This window comes from Pelecanus crispus, chromosome 7 (genome assembly GCF_030463565.1).
Source record: "Pelecanus crispus isolate bPelCri1 chromosome 7, bPelCri1.pri, whole genome shotgun sequence".
Lineage (NCBI taxonomy): Eukaryota > Metazoa > Chordata > Aves > Pelecaniformes > Pelecanidae > Pelecanus > Pelecanus crispus.
In genome coordinates, this window is record NC_134649.1 from 44,606,733 (window position 1) to 44,623,056 (window position 16,324).

The window sequence follows — 16,324 nt, forward strand, 5'->3', positions numbered from 1 at the left end:
TTAAAGATCATTTTCTGGTCTTATGGATACACTTTGGGTTTTTTTGTTTGTTTGTTTTAAACTTACCATACAAAACTGGAATAGCTGGTTTTAAATTAGAATTTTATCTGAAAGAAAATCCCCAATTAAACACTCAGAAGAATACTGCAGGCTTATTCTCAGTAATGTCCAAGGGAGCAAGGAGGAACAGACCCACTCTATTCCATGGGATTAGCCAGGTAACTAGGGACGGGGACTTAATTTCATTATATAATTATAATTTCCCTTTATTTACTATGATGAGTTAGCTGTAGGTTGGCTTTCTAACATCACCTTAACTGGCTCTGGAAAAAAGAGCAGAATGAAATAAGAATGAATGTGACGTGCTCAGCTAAAAGGTCAAATTCAGGTCTCAAAGCCATCGGCTTCTGAGGTTCCCACCTGGGTGCAAACTTCCCAGCAGGGGCTCTGGCCACAGTCTGGCTCATGGAGTCCCCAAACAGAATTTGATCAAAGTACAGCTGGAGAAATTACTTTAACCTTTTAATAAGTGTCCAGTGCTAAGCAGGTACGAACGACTTCCAAGGCAAAACGTCATAGCAGAACAACTGTGAGCAGTGGGGAAGTGAGTGAAGGAAATCAAGGCCAATTTACACTCAAAGAGACAAACACGGCCATTTCTTCCTCTCCCCCTTTCCCAAGTAAGCATGCTATGCAGTAATGTGGATAGCAGAGCGGTCTCAAGGAAGGCAAGGACTTGCCGACTTAATGGCACTGTTAAATAAATGCAGTAATTGCTTTCCAAATTTCTAATTTGTATTTTTACTACACCTACAGTTGAGAAAATCAGATTTTTAAAATCCATTTTCAGAAGTCCTCTGGAGTTTATTTACAGGCACATTAACCAAATTGTTTTGGTTTATACAGATTTTATAGATTTAACGTCCTTGTCTGAAGATGAGAATGTCCAGAAATGGCAATAAGGGTGAGCAAAGGGCAGAGCCGGTGCAGCAGGAGCCCCTGAGAGCACGCTGCTCTGCTGGGTGCCTGGCAGATCGCTGTGCTCCAGTCGAAAAAGAGCCCGCTTGCGTGCCAGGGAGGATGTTTTCCAGCAATGAGGGAGCCCCGTGGGGAAAAGACTGATCAAAGTAGTGATTAAAGTAGGGATCTTGCAGGGTCAAACTGAGCTTCTTTGTTCTTCTGATATTTTTTTTAAAAAAAAAAAAAAAAACATTTGCACTCAATAAAGCTAGCTCTTCTCTTGAGGACACATCGGCAATTAAACCCTCACTTGGCTAGCTAGACTGTCTCAGATTTGTTTTAGAAATATGGAAGAAAGTAGCGAATCTAGATTCTGGTAACCTGAATTCTCTCTATGTCATTCATTTCTGCTCAAGCTGTTGAAGTTTTTTATTAAGCTGTATTTCCAGAAACGTAGTTGCAAAAAGGCTGGATATACAGTTAAGATAGTGAAAGGATATGTTTCCTCAGCCACTCAGCACACTTATTATAAACACTTAAAAAAAAAATCATTATGTCCTTCAGTCAAAACTGCAGGAAAAAAAATGCTAATTACACCAGAAATGCAGCAGTCCCCATCACGTTTGAGGGTGTAGCACCCACAAGAAACTTGAATCCAAGAAATCTTTACCTGAAGGGAAAATATTTTTTATGACTACACAACTTCTAAGGATAAAAGAGGTCTGGTAATCTGTGCATAGGCAGGTAATAAGTTGTGATTTTTCATGGGAAATGTGAGTTTTAAGTGCAGTCTTCATCATCTGATGAAGACTACATCACCCTGAGGATGAAGGGGAAAAGCACAAACCCAATACAGCAACTTTGCACTGTAAGAAGTGAATTTTGTTTTCCAAACCCTTTGCTTCCCAAATCAGAACCTTAAAATTGCTCAGCTGTAGTAACAACTTCTGAATCTAATTACCTAAACAGAGCCCACCTTAGAGGGCAGCCAGATCTTACCTTAGCTGCCCCACTCCACCTAACTGACCCCTCAGTCTCAACCCAAGCACTCAGATGCAGGATACAGGAGCCAGAAACACACATAAAACCAGATTCTTTCCCAAGTTTTCCAAATGCAGGCCTTTCCTATAGGAGTTGGCAAGCATTGCTTATTCACTCTGAAGTCCTGGTACAGGACATGTTACCAGACTAAGTCCCTACAAGTAGACATACAGAAATTCCACTAATTTCTAAGTTTTAGCAACAAGTTTTTCCAACTTTAACAAAGCTTTTTTTTTTGCTTTTTTTGTTTGTTTGTTTTTTGCACTGAAGCATCTCAGGTTTTCTTTTCTTCTTTCTTGCTGTTTTGGCAGACTTACTTATACAAACTGCATCTTTGAAATAGCATGAAATGTGGAAAGGCCCCATTACCCCACCCTGTTACGAACCGTTAAAGAAAAAGGATTATTTTCCCTCTGTGGTCTTACAAAAAAGTATTTGTACTGGCTGGAAAGAGAATTTTTTTAAGCCACTTGTTAGTTTCAAAAAAACCCACTAAGATTTTTTTCGCAAAATGATTGACAAGATGAAAATGATGCTGCTACAAAAGTCTGCAAAACAGTTTGACCTAGTAATACCAGTTCCCCAAATGTACTGATGCAAGAGTAGAATTATTAGGAACAATATAACTGTTCCCATGCACAGTGCTGTTTGCACAAAGTCTTGTATCTCCAACTTGCAGTCTTTACTCACTCATGGCTCCCACAAGGTTCCTCCCACAAGTAAGCCATCTCTCAAGGGTTTTTGATTACCCACAACTGAAAGCCATGTGGACCCCAAGCAAGTTTGATCACAGCGCTATTAAACCAAATTAAAATCTGACCTTTTACATTAGAACTTGCATCTCCCAAGAGTGCCTCTTTCTCCATCATGCAGGAAGAAGCAGGGCCAGAAGGCATCAAGCAAGAGATACAGACACCAGGCCAGAGGAGACACCTGACAGCAGAGGGAAGGTGGCCACATCTCTTTTCAGCCTTTAAATAGCAAAGGGTGCTCAGGAGCTGACTGGTCAGGAGCAGGGTGAGTTGACTACACAGGATTGGTCAGGTCACAACTTGTTTTCCAGATCTCCACCATCTAACACTAACACGTGAGGAGGGTGTATTGCCCATCTCAGGCTTCTTCTGGAGGTAGCAGCTGTAATGTTGCCACTTTGGGTTTAACGAGCATGGGCTCGCTCCTAACTCAGAGAAATCTGTAGCAAAGTTCCCACTGCCTGTGGTTGCATAGGATCAGGGCAAGCTTGGATAAACAGTGTCCTTGTTAATAGGTGCTGCTGTTCTTTGCACAGAGGGATGAAGAAATGTGGAAGAACCAAAGGAGAAGCTAGCTGTAGTATTCACACTGCCAACACAGCCTGAATCCCAAGTGACTGGCGGTCTTGAAATCAGTCTGTAATAAGCTGTACTATAATGTCCTCCTTTGTATGCTACTGCTCGATTTGAAATGCCTTATATCAGGCTGAGGGACCTTTTAGTGGAATAAAGCTCTATCCAATGCAAGTTTGGTGGTGTATCCATAATGAAATGACAGCTTAGTGTCTAGAGAAAGCAGCCCTCTTCCAGCATGACTGCACAGAGTGATGAAGTTAAATTAAATAAATAAAAGTTAATTTTTCTCTCTGCTTGAGGAACTTCAGGTGCTGAAAAACCATGGTCTATGGAGTGCAAGTAGGCAGTACACCCATCTTCCCACCAGATTAACATCATGAGAGGATCAGAAATGAAATGCCATATCTTGCACACAAGTAATGCATTCTAAAGAGGAAACAATTAATTATTGCCAGTTAATATCATCACAAGCTGATTAGGTGACACAGTGACTAATGCGTTTCCTCAACCAGCTCGTAGCTGCAATGAAGACACAGCAAGATTCCCTTTCACTGAAAGCAAATATTAAAACAACATTCATTATCTTTTCATGAAAGGGAAAAAACCAGTGACCTTGGAAGAATTTCTGTCTCTCCTTTTCCCTCTTTCAAAACAAACCCAAACCAAGGCAGCACCTCCCCTCCAAGCCCATCAAAAGGCAAAGCCCCAGCAAAAAGAAGCATTGTCTTTTTAACCACCAAAGATGTTTTAAGACAGGCCTTTCCTACAGGGATTTCAGAAGCTCCACTGCAGCCACAGCAAGCAAATGAAGTGAAGCATGGGCCACTGAGTCAAAGAGGGAACGAGAGCAGAGATACTACAGCAAGCTATTTTAAACCATTATCGGAGATCTGTAGCTATGCTCTCCAGTGGCCTGCTTCCAGCTAAAAGGCTTCCACTTGAGTGCTTCAGATCATGTAAGTTTGTTTAAGATGCATAATTCATGAAGGGTACATAACACCATCCTTGAATAACTTTTCACTCACCACCTGCTTGACAGGGAGAGAGCTGTGTGACTTCAGAAACCTGACATTAGCACGCTATGTGTCCCAGGAAGGGACAGGGATGACTCCATTGTCTTAACCCCTTCGTTGGTATGAATGCCTGAGGAAGCCAACTGCATGAGCTAATTCCGTGATTAGGACTATTTCCATCTGCTGTCATTATCATTAAAATAAGAGAAAGACAAATGGTGTAAAGAGTTGTAACTACTTACATCATAGTCCTTGAAAAGAGTATGTAAAGAAAATGTCTGGTTTTATAGGTTTTAAAAAAAAAAAATCTATTGCACACCAAGGGCCAAGTACAACCATCCCTACTCAAGCTGAGTAGTACCTTGCAACTCGAATAGTCCCACTGAAATCAATTTGGGATTATATAATGCAGGTAAGGTAAGCACCACCTGGTCTTTTGGTAGCAAAATAAGATGTGTAAAGAACAAATCTTCAGCTAAAATTAATGTGATTTTCTTTGTTGTGGCTAATGGAGCTGTGCCCATTTAGATCAGCCCGGAGTCCACTGTAACAGCGTGCCTATTGTAGAGCACTTGGGTTTTAATTACCAATGGTAAATAGTATGTCCTTAAACTTTATAGACCTTATATATTTGCCCTACTTTATTTTGTAGATAAAAGCCCAACTGTGGCCTGATAGGCAATTTAGGAATGATTTATGGACTTTGCTGTTAGTAACAGTTTGGAAGTTGTTGTGTGACAGAAGGGAAGGATTTTTTTCTAATTTATTTTGGGAGATAATGGTTGAAATGGAACTGTCATACATTGTTTTCCCTTATAAAATTGTGACTATTTTTTTTAAACAGGGCTTTAGAAAAAGGGGAAAAAAATATAGGGCAAGACAAGATATAAACAGAACAACAGACACAGTAGACAGGATGAAGGACCTAGGGCATGGTAGAGAAAGAGCACTGCTTTCATAATTTATGCTGTGAGCCAGCCATCCCAGCAGTGAGCCTTGTCCCACTCCCACCCAAATCCTGGGTTATTCTCCCTAGGACTCCATTTATTTTGGCTCCTTTATCACTGAAATGTGCCTCCTGCTGTCAGGCTGGATGTGATATTTGGATTAAGCATGGCCACCTCTCCGTTCCATTTAAAAGGCAGAAATGGCAAACACATGCACACACAAACCAGGACACGTTAATTTTCAAAAACAGAGTATATTGGAATTATCACCCCCTGTACACACAGTCCCCAAAATAAACATTTCACACAAAGCAATATTTTGCCTCCTGTATACAGCAGGGCAGTGAAGTGAAGCAGGACTTTCACCCAGGGCACTCTGAGAATGCCCATTTTAAAAGAAGGAGGTTTTTCCTCCCAGGAGTTCAGAGAGGTTTTGTAGTTGGTGGCTTATATGACCCCACTGTGATTTCTGCCCTATACCAGAGTGCTGAGACTACCTAAAAAGTGATTTGTAAGTTAGACAGAAATAGTGAAATACATGGACCTGGTGTATTGATGTGCACTTTATCCATCTTTCTGTTACTCTGAAAGCTAGCATGGTTTTCTGCTTTTACAAGGGTCATTTGAGTCTTTTATCTGAGTCAAATCCTGCTCTTGCTTCCTGCAGGGCATACAAGAGAAATGACAGCAAACATTATTCTCTTACCAAGGGAGAGAGATTATTCCTGAGACATGGGTGCTTCCTGGGGACAGCCAAAAAACTGACAGTGGGAAAAAACTGTCCGTTCCTCATGCCGATGGTTCCCTGTTTACTGAGACATTGTTCAGAGATAAAGAAGTGGAGCAAGCCTCTTAGTGTAATTATTTTGCATTTCTCCCTGTGTAAATCTGAGCAGAGAGGCTGGTGAGGCACTAGGTGCACGCAGGATGCTTTGGCTCAGGCTTCCTTCCTTCAGTGTCCCCAAGACCGACCTGGAAAGGGCCACAGTTTTTGCTGGCAGGTGTTGTGGGGTTCAGCCACAGGTGTGGGTTATGGAAACATTCCCAAGAGGAATGGGAACTTATTCTGGGTAGCTGGGATAAGCAATATAAGTAAACCCAGGAGTTTAAAGATTAGGGGTTGCTTTTGTGCAGCAGAGCTAAAAGCCAGGCTGCCTCTGAGCTGTAGGCTAGAGGGCAAGCTGGAGAGGAAGGTGAGTGCCGCACTTCTAGCTCTGCCAAATTTTGGGGATCTGTAGGGGACAGATCCCCATTTCACCCAGCAACTGTCCTGCAAAGGGCCCACTTCAGCTTCAGTTGACTTGATCTATTATTACCTGCTTCAGTCCCTGTCCTTTTCCTGCCTGCCATCTGTGACCTGATTTAACTGCCTGCTGATGCAACTCTGCTCAAATCAAAAGGCTGCCTCTGTGCAGGACTAAATCTTCTCCCAAATAGGCCCATTGAAATATATATTGAAATAGTTTTTAAAAGTTTACAGAGTATTACAAGATCAGTACAGATCTGACCATTACTTATTAATTGTTCAATTCAAGGAATAACTATTTGATAGAAAATGGGGTGGAGACCTGGGAAAGAATGACTTTAATGAGATCTCAGTGACTGATATTTGGAAATATATTATTTTCTGCAGTGCGGCACTGAGATTTCCCAGTGTCCTCAGGAAAAGGAATAGCACCCTATGCTCTTGTGTCTCTTGCAGGGTAGAGACATTAGCGATCAGCTCAAATGCACCCACCCTCTGCTAAAACCAGAGGGGGCTTCAGAAATGGCTTAGCAGGGTTATGCTCTGCATTGCTGAGGGGTGGAAGAGCCTGGACCTTTGCCTCTTGGAGCTACCTTTTCCTCCAGTAACCTTTTTCCTCCTGTCTTCTCTTCTGGCTTTTCTATCCAACTGACCCCACACAGGCTTTTTCTAAATCATCCCCCTGTCTTAAAATTAAAAGAAAGTAAGCATGCATTGTCTTCCCAGAAATAACCACCCAAGACAGGAGGCAGGAGAACTGCATCTCACCCGTTTCATTCCTTTAGAGATGCAACATGCTGACAGCAAATGTAAACAAGGTTGTGTAGTGCCATCCCACGACTGCATATTCAAACAGGAGCATGTGTGGGGAAGTGTGCACAGAACAAAACAATTTCAGGTACCAAATCTAATACTAACACACATACATACAAAAAGCTATTTGTAGCCAAGATATGCAAAGAAATACATGTTCAACCACCCAGCCAAAATCTGCAGACAAGGCAATACAAAACAATGAAACTGTTGGTGTGCATTTGTCTCTGCCATGAGGATGTGAAAAGAATTACATCCGTCCTCTCCAACAGGCAATTATTCATGATTCCTAATGGATAAAATCAGAAAGCACAAAAAAGCCTTGAAAACTCAGTGGTTTTCAGGGCTGATGGAAGGAGGGCTTTGAGCACGTCCATTTTAATTGCCATTCAACCCTTTAGCAAAAGGATAGGTTAAAGCCACTGTGTTGGGCTTGGAAGGTAATACACAGCTTGTCCTGAGTATAGATTTCTTTTGTGACCATGAGAAAGGCTTGGACAGAGCTCATAGAAAATTGTAATAGCAGTGTCATAGCGGAAACTATAGAGAGAGATCAGATCACCTCTGTTTCCTGGGGTACGTTATCCAGTGAGTAGGCAAAAGCCCATGTGCAACCCCTATTTATACAGGGGTGTTGTACAGAAGAGAGCACTCATCCTTACATGAGAGGTACGTAAAGCTCCTGACCCATGTGGTAACACCATTCAATTGACACTTCAGCAGCTAAATAACCATCCTACTGAAGCATGTCGCTGTGTGAATACAGTCAAATTTCTACTGGTGAATGCAGAAAGAATAAATACAAGTAAATGAGAAAAAAGATCCTGCATGCTTAGATGCACAGAGCCTGCTTTTTGGCTCTGCTCCCTACACAAGTTGTGTTTGCAGGTGTGCCCAGCCCGTGACCTCCTCTGTGGCAGGGGAATGTGACGAATTGCTGTGTCGCTCAGCTACGTGGGAAGGGAATGAAGCCCGCATCCGGCTGCGCTATGAGAGTCGCCAAGCCTCCCCGTCCTCAGCAGGGCTCCCTTTGCAAAAAGAGGCCAACAATGTGGCAGGGCACATATTCTGCACAGAGCACCAGAGGTGCAGTAAACCTTGACGTACAGCATATATCCACATAGCCGTAAAGAGGTTAAGACTCTCTTGGTAGGAACCAGTAGGCAAGAGCCTCAGGAATGACTATTTTTCTTTCCTGACTGCCCCGTACGAGAACATAGGGAACAATTCCTCCTGCCCCAGTTAATGGTCTCTCCCCCCAGAGTTCTGTTGCCTGATTGAGGACATTATTGTTTGTACAGGGACGCTGTAAGAATGACCATAGTTTTATAAGGAAGGAAGAGATGACACCCAGTCTCGCCATATTAGCATCACGAGTGACAATGAAGCAATTAAATCACTAACTGGATCCAAATTGTATGTAATTGTCATATCTGTTATGCTGTATTTTGGGCTTTCATTCTTTGTTTGGTTCTTTGCAGAGGTTGCTAAGATTTATGATTTATAAAAGCATCAGGCTGCACTGTGTTTCCTCAGGTCCAGTTAAGGAAATCCAATAACACGGGAGTTTTGTGTTGTGAACATATATATATTTTTTTCCCTGTAATGTTAGGCCTGTCAAAATGATAGGTTGGAAACCAGTCTGCTGAGGAGCCAAAAAGGAGAATAATTTTACCAGAACTGGTGGAACCCATCAGATAAGTATCAGGGAGCACAAATTAGCAGTGTGTGCTGTGCTATTTCAGGAAGAAGAGGAGCAGTGGGGTCTAACTGGCCAAAGAGTTCAAGATACTTGGGGTTTAGGTCTGCTTCTGCTGACAATCGGTTGTATGACCTTCAGGAAGCACCCTTTTTCTCTCCACACTTGCTTCTCTCACAGTTTGTTTTGCCTTATCCATTTAAACTGGAAGCTCTTAGGATGGGGTTTGACTCCTAATGTGTCTTCAAACAGAAGCTGAAATGGAGAGACCTTCATCTCTGTTGTGGGGCTTAAGGTGCTACAGTAATACAAACAATAATAAAAAAGAATGAGTGATGCAGTATAATTGCATGAATAATAGGGTACCTTTTAAGACCGTTCTTCCTGCCAGATCATCTTTGTGCTAATAAGTTCTGTTTACTCAGGGAATATTCAATAAATAATAAATAAAACCTCAGGCTGAGACTTCCCCAAGCACAGCAGGTAATTTAGATGTATCGTCCATTAAAATTAATGCAAAGGGTGCATCTAAATCCCTTACCGCTCTCAGAAAATTCTTAGCTTGAATATTTAAGTTCCAAGCTAGGCAACCATCAGGGTGGTCTCCACCAGACAGTGTCTCCAGCAGACAGTGGGGTAGAGATTAAGAGGAGTAAGGGGCATACTTGGGTGCAGAACTCTTGCTCACCTGAGCAGCTTTACTGGTCATCCGATTGCTTTTGCTCCCCCGAAGTCCTGTGCGAAGACTCTGGGAATCGGTCACCACATGCCTACAGGGGATAGGGCTGGGTGACTTTTGCTTCCTCTGGATTCTGAAGGAGAACAGATGGGGCAAAGAAAGGAAGACTAAAAAGAGAAATAGCTCCTTCCTTGCATGCAATATGCCATCTACCTCTTCTGCCCCCACTGCTCCAACCTGAAATTGTGCTCTTGAGAGCAGGCAGTGCTGTTCTTGCTTTTGGCAAGGGTCGGTGGGGAACCATGGTGGATCCAGCAAACGGGAAGTTTAAAGCAACTCAGAGCCACCTATTTTCCCTTTCTCATCTCCAGATTTCTTAAACCTAGTGCAAAGGAGGAGGAACAGCCCCAGACTTGTAAATGCCACATCACTATGTAGGACAGGACTGATGTGCTTCAAAAGGTGCTCACTGCAGCTTTGGTAGATCACTCTGTCTCTGTCAGCATGACAGATAACAGCCTCCAGACAGTTATGAACACATTAAAAATATACTTCTGTCTTCGAGCAATCACACATTGGTGCAGTGCTGTCTCACTGTGGAGAAACAAAGAAGGCCATACCTCTGGGAGAGCCGCTTCGGCTCTATTTTTCACTATTGTTCCTTCCTGACAATTTTGCCACCGTTGATAAAAACACGAGCAAGAGGTAAAAATGAAATGAGTTTTTTCTGACACGTGCATACATATTTAAGCATTTCTGTCACTATATGTTAGTTGCAGGCACTTTAACAATGCCGCTTAGTTCCTTGCTTCTTGCATGGCGTCAGGTAGTAATATTAGGCTATAAGGTTTCAGAAGCTGAACAAATCTCCTCTTTCTTCCCATTTCATATTGGCCATTAAACTTATATTATCATCAGAATCACAACGAAACAGAGCAGTTTCTATAATTCTATGAGGAAATGAGGCCGACAGCATCAGAACAAAATGCACATCATTAACAGAGCCCTGCTCATAACACTCTTAAACACACAGCTCTGTGAATATTCATACCCTATTTTTGAGGGACTCTAAGCTTAAATTTGGAAATTTCAGTTGTGTCATCAGTTCTTGGGCCTTCTGGGATCAGAGCACCAAGGAAAAATAACAGCTCTCAGCGTTGTTCAGGGTATGTTTCTCTCAGTAAATAAGGCAGAGGTAAGTTTCTCTACAAAAAATGAGATAGTAGACCTGCATTCGAATGCCTTGTACCTCACTTTTTAAAGAAGTGGATTGTGAATATTATGATGCTGGATTTGTCATTAGAGGACAGACCAGATGGTGACAGCTCAGAGTACAGTCTCATCCCTATGCAGAGGGATTTCTACAATTGCATATCAACTGTTATTGGAAGTTTCCATACACATGTAAATTCCTCTGTACTGGAATGAGAATATCCTTTAATGCAAAGCATTATGTTCATTACAATAAGTAGCATGAATAGCTAATAGTCATTGCAATTAAATTGAAAATCGATTTGGCCTGCTGGCACCTTGAACATAAAGCAGGCATTTTATAAATTATATATTTTATTTAAACAACACCTTTCATATCAGTGACACCTTCACAGATACAAATAGCAGGAAAATCCAGTTACATGTATGTCAGTGAGCCCCCAATAAAATTTTAATGTTCAAGAGGTACTGAGAAGGCATTGGTCTGCTTAAAAGTAGTTCACAGGTATACTAACGTCTTGAATATCTATATGCTTATATTTACTATGGTAGATTAAAAAAAAAAAAAAAAAAAAAAGAGGTCTGTAAAACTTAAGAAACATCACTGCAGTCCCAGGTGAAAAAGCCCTAAGCACTTGCCTTTAGTAAAAACACACTGAAACAGATTCCCAGCCTAATGCCAAGAATGTGTCACCAAAGGTGCTCGGTGCTAGTAGCCCTCCTGAGAGGTAAGGCCAGTTCCCATTTGCATGGTCTTAAAGTAGCTGAATAGTCTGAGACCCATGCTAGCCTCTTGGACCTATAGCATCATTCCCTGAAAGCAACCATGTATCTCTTCTGGAGATACATGGGTAACTCAAGCATAGAATCATAGAATCGTTTGGTTGGAAAAGACCTTTAAGATCATCCAGTCCAACCATTAACCTAACACTACCAAGTCCACCACTAAACCAATTAAGGGTAGAGCATGATCCTGCATGAAGTGAAATACTTAGGCCGTCCTTACTTCATCAGTTTAATTTAGAAGAGATTCTGCTATTTCCATACTGCACCGAGTTCTTGGGAAGAGAAATTCAGTAATATGTGTAAGATGTTACTAAAGCCATGGTGGCCATACTGATAGGAAAAACATGCTTGACGCCAATCTCTGATCACTGCACTGATACTCAGTTCACTCAGCCATTTGGTCCACAAATGGATCTGCGAATTGACCATGCTTCCTTTTACTGTTGGCTATGGCTTCACAAACTGCTGTCCAAAACCTCTTGTATGACCCACACTACACCCTCAAGCAATGGTTCTCAGTCTCAGAGAAGTCAGTTTATTCTGCTGAGAGTATTAACAAATTGATACTCCGGAGAGAAAATATTTAAACATCTGTTCAGAGCAGAGTGTTTCATAGTCTTTGTGCATCTAGAAGTACTCCAGTGAAATTACATATTGTCCTCATTTCCTTATTCTAAACTCTTTTTGTTGCAAAAGGCATTAAGTTACCATTCACTGTACTGCAGAATTTTGCTACATTGGGATGAATTAAACTATCCTGGAGAATCCACCCAAAATTTGGTATTAAAACTATGCTCAAAGTGAACTCAGAAAATACAAACCATAGAAATTATCTAGAACACTTTATCCATAATCTGTGTTGGAAGCAGAACTGGAAAATATGTTTTTGCACATGAACTTAGTGTTAGTTCATTGGTTCTACTTATCCTCAACCTCCCTTTAGCAGTATCGCTGGGTGGAGCTCAGCAAATGCCCCTGCAAGTGTATCAAGCCCATCGAGTCTGTTTATCATAATTGTTTTGCTTGGGGTTCCCTTTCCATCCTGCCTGACTACAGAATTTCATAAATATGAAACAAATAGAAATTATATGAACAATGATTCTTTCTTCATTATTCATTCCTCAGAAGACAAAGTCCTGGCCTCTTCTTTCAAGAAAGAATTTGCCCCAAAGTGAATTTATAACACTGAAAAGGGAAAAGTTGTTTTTATGGAAAAAGTCTGCAAGCAATTCACCTTCTCCTAGTAGCATTATAATTACATCCTGTAGGGGGGGAAAAGGTGCGCTCCCCCCCAAGCCAAAGAAAAAGCTTAATCCTTCCAAAAAGCTGTTACTAACAAAATAAGTAAATGTATTGAAATGCCATTATTTTTGCCCTGAAAAAAAAATTGTAAGGCACAAGTTTAATATTAAGTCTACTATTAATCCACAGACAACAAGGGTCCTATCATTAAGTGAACCTTCCTGTTGATTCCCAGGTAGGTGTATGACCTTAATCAAATTTTCAAGTCTTCTGATGAATCAAGTTTCTTACTCCTTTGTCTTCTCCTCTGCTGTTGGAGAGAGGACAGATGGAACTATCGATGAATGGGTACATCTTCAAAGATGCAAGACGTTTCAGTGTGTCACACACAATGCAAAAACTTACTTCTGTCCTTTGCTGCAGAAAGACTGAGCTAAAGTCTGGCTTTTTTTTTTTTTTTTTTTAAGATGAGTCTACAAATTCAACATCACTTGCTGTTGTCTTGTGAGTGTGTGTGTGTATATATATAAAAAATGAAGTTACAAACCTCTGTTTCAGTCTAAAAGAGGAAAGGGGTGCAAATGGAGGGTCATTGTAAAGCTGTGCAGGATATGGGGAAGTCAGCCAAACTGCCCTTTCAGAAATGGCAGTCTTCCCAGCCTTAAAGTCTTTTGTGGAAAATAAAATATTCTATTACATTATTTTCCAATTTCAGCTATCTCCCTTGTTGGGCTCCAGGGTGGTATATTTCCAAAAGTTCAGAAATATTTTGCTGCTCACCATCTGCCTTGATAGCTGGACATATTGGACATCAACACCAGGACCAAACATCTGTGGCCAAGGACACCAAGCAGCCACCAGTGTCACACCAGTGGGAATATCCATGCTCCAGATCTCTGCAGCCTTACTGACCAAAACATTATGGGCACACAAAAATAAACTCCCCCTCCCTACACACTCCCTTCCCTTCTTGGTTAGCGTCAATACAAAATTGTCTTGCCAAATTAGTATGAGCTTGGTTTTAAGCTTTACTGCACTCTGAATTTGTGGAAATGTGCAGTGTTGATTTCTCCTTTCCTCTGTGCAGAGTGTGCTGGATGTTTTCCTTTGTGGTGTGTATACAAACCTTTGCACAGTCTCTTTTATGGCATGAGTTACTATGCAGTTAGTCTCTGTATGCATGGCATTTGTACAGCCCTTTCTTATAGTTCAGGCTCCTTCTCATGGAATTACTTTCATTATTAAAGAAGAAGAATATATTTTAGTGTGAGGCTGCACTAGAAGCAGCCAACCGGCTTTGCGCTTGGCTTAGACAGGCTGGTCCTAATTCACTCATGCAGAGGCCTGAAGTACTACAAACCTGCCTGCACCAGGCAGGCAATGCGTTACACTCCACAGCAAAAGCTTTTGGGAGGGCCAGGCAATGTAACCTCAGAACTTTCCCCTAGAAATACACATTCACATATTAAAAAAAAAAAAAAAAGGTAAGATGACCTATTTTGACACTCACTCTCTTTCTCGCTCTCTCAGACATGCACACAAATGTATGTGAAAGAAATACAGCTGGTGGTGTTCGCACCTGATGCTTTTCATCCTGTTTTCCATTGTAAATATTTATTTTCGGTTTGTGTGCTGGATATTGAAGAATACAATCAGTATTTTCAGATTTCATTGCTTGGGGGAATGGAGCTCTTTCAAATGAGGACTAGATACTTACGACATTGGAGCCCTCCTCTAGAGCATACCAAACTGTCATGACTGAGAAGACAGTAATGCAAAGGATAATTATTCAGAACTATCTACTTTGCAGATCTCATCCTGGGACTTTATATCCTGATAATCCAGAGGTTAATTTAGGAACAGACTCGATAAGACAAATATTTCCAATGGCAAATACTAAACAAACAAACAAAAAACTCCCAACAAATTAAAACCATGATTCTGAAGAATTATGGAGCTGAATTGAAAGCCATGAAATTTAAAAAATATGTCAAAATTTCTGTTTTCTCAGTTTGCATATTTCATTGTGAGTTGCAGTGGAAAAAAACTAACAGCTAGACAGGCTAGGCTCCAGGCTGCTTTACCCAAACAACATGATTTTAGACCAATTATCCTGAAAATGTTCTGGCCTAAAACCCCAGTATGCTTCATGGCAACTTGCTGCTTTTCTAAAAGCAGATGAACAAATTCTCTGGATCTGGAGTAAAGCAGATGACACATCTGAACTCTAGGTGTTGCTGTCAGACAATTTCCTTGCTATGAATTCCCTAAATTCCAAACTACTTGCTCAAACCTCTGTTTGTTGGCTTTCTACGTGGTAAACAGTACCTCTGCACATAGATGCTGCCCCTTTCCACTGGCAGGTGATAAATGCCAGAAATGGACCGTTCACATAAATATACATTGGCAAAACAGGAAAACCATGATCTATACTGCAACCGCTATGGAAAGAGATGCCTGTACTTCAGCTCGAACTAGAACAACATCCCTGACTTTTCCTCTCCTTCCTGGCTGCACCAAAGAAAAATCAAAGTTATGTCACCCAGTAATTGAACTGAAATTTCTCATTGCTTGTTTAGGGTCTGTCTCCACAATGCATAGCGACAAAAAACACCCCTGGGATAGTTGTATACATGTTAATTGGCCATGTCACTCTGGAAAGGATCTTCTCTTCCCTTGTTAGACTGAAATCTGTTGGGGAAGGAGCTCAAAGAATGCAGATAAACATATCTCTTTTCATTTCAGTGGCATTACATTGGTTTACATTACTGGAGGAGCTGGCCCTGCAGGCTTGCCTGCACACGGCTCAGAACAGAAGAAACATGATGGATCCAGGCCTGTGTACAATAGCAATACAGAAAACCTGTATGAAATTACAGCTGTTGCTAGATGATACTAACCATGAGATCTGAGTAACTGAAGCAGGGAGCGCGTGCGGGAAGAGCTGGTATTTTCAGGTCAACTAGAAGCTATTGTGTTTGGAAGCGAGAGGAAAAAACTGTTCACACTGCTTTTATGAAACATGTAATTTTCCACCTCCCTTGCCATGCCTTAAGAGCTTAATTGGACACAGTTGATGTAGACACAAGCCCAGCTCCTGTCTCAAGCTTATATTTCCAAAGGTCAGAGATTTCACGCTGATCCTCTGCATTATGCTATCATTTCCATGAGAACCTGAGGAGGGGAACATTAATTGCCTGTGACTGTAATTGGCTTCATGATGGTTGTCAGGCCAGTGGCTGGGAACACACACCCCAGAACAGCTGTCAAACATGTAACCTGGCAGAAAGTCACCAAGTGTCAGGAGCATGCTCTGAACAGGACTGACATTTTCTATGCTCGCAGAAGCTCCACGATT